This window comes from Microtus ochrogaster, linkage group LG9 (assembly GCF_000317375.1).
Source record: "Microtus ochrogaster isolate Prairie Vole_2 linkage group LG9, MicOch1.0, whole genome shotgun sequence".
In the NCBI taxonomy this organism is placed as follows: domain Eukaryota; kingdom Metazoa; phylum Chordata; class Mammalia; order Rodentia; family Cricetidae; genus Microtus; species Microtus ochrogaster.
The window spans coordinates 21434615-21435802 of record NC_022034.1 but is presented as its reverse complement, the minus strand read 5'-3'; the positions used below and the strand labels follow the sequence as shown (position 1 = coordinate 21435802).

The following is a 1188-nucleotide window of genomic DNA, read 5'->3' as shown; positions in this document are numbered from 1 at the left end:
TGGAGCTGGAATGTAGTTAAGATTTGAGTTGGGGATTCCAGGAAGTCCAAATCCACAGCAGACACCACCTTCCCTAGCTTATGAGTTTATTTCCACCCTCTGAACAGCAGCTTCCTCACGTGCAGGAAAATGAGGCTGAAGACATCCACTTTTCAAACCACTTTATTTCAGTATGTATTAGTTACACAAGTAATGCACTTGCTGTGGTACTTTCATCGTCACTCTTACAATCAGGTTATAAGAATTTCCTCACTTAATAATTATGTGAGCTCTCTGGAAGGCAATGACTGTTATTAATAGCAATATCTAAGCAAAAAAAGCATGTCTAAAACCACAGACAGGCAAAATCTTCAGCAATACAGAAAAAAAATCATTATTGTGGTTGTTCTAGATGTTAGAGATGATTTCAGTGGAAAAGACAAAAGTGTTAATTATTATCATTAGTGTGCCACAAAAGGTTGATGGACATTTAAAAGATGTTTCATTTAAAAGATGCTTTAAATAAAATTGGAGCACAGCCCTCTTTCCTTTCTGCCACCGCCATGCCATCCAGACTGAGGAAGACCCGGAAACTCCAGGGCCACGTGAGCCACGGCCATGGCTAAATCGGTAAACACCGCAAGCATCCGGGAGGACGCGGGAACGCTGGAGGCATGCATCATCACAGGATCAACTTCGACAAATATCATCCAGGTTACTTCGGGAAAGTTGGGATGAGGCATTACCACTTAAAGAGGAACCAGAGCTTCTGCCCGACTGTCAACCTGGATAAACTGTGGACGCTGGTCAGTGAGCAGACCTGGGTCAACGCTGCCAAGAACAAGACTGGAGTTGCTCCCATCATTGATGTCGTGCGATCGGGCTACTACAAAGTTCTGAGGAAGGGAAAGCTCCCTAAGCAGCCTGTCATCGTGAAAGCCAAAGTTTTCAGCAGAAGAGCTGAAGAGAAGATAAAGGGTGTTGGAGGTGCCTGTGTTCTGGTGGCTTGAAGCCACTCAGGGAGGCGAATTAAATGCTAACACTTTATGTTTTTGTTGTTTTTTTTTTAAATTTATTTATTTATTGAGGATTTCTGCCTCCTCCCCGCCACCACCTCTCATTTCCCTCCCCCTCCCCTGATTAAGTCCCTCTCCCTCATCAGCTTGAAGAGCCATCAGGGTTCCCTGACCTGTGGGAAGTCCAAGGGCC

At 44.6% G+C, this 1188-nt stretch overlaps 1 pseudogene; it reads left to right on the top strand.

The window, feature by feature from the left end:
• The first annotated feature begins 525 nt into the window (after positions 1-525).
• LOC101994319 lies at positions 526-1026 on the top strand (annotated as a pseudogene).
• The last annotated feature ends 162 nt before the right edge of the window (positions 1027-1188 follow it).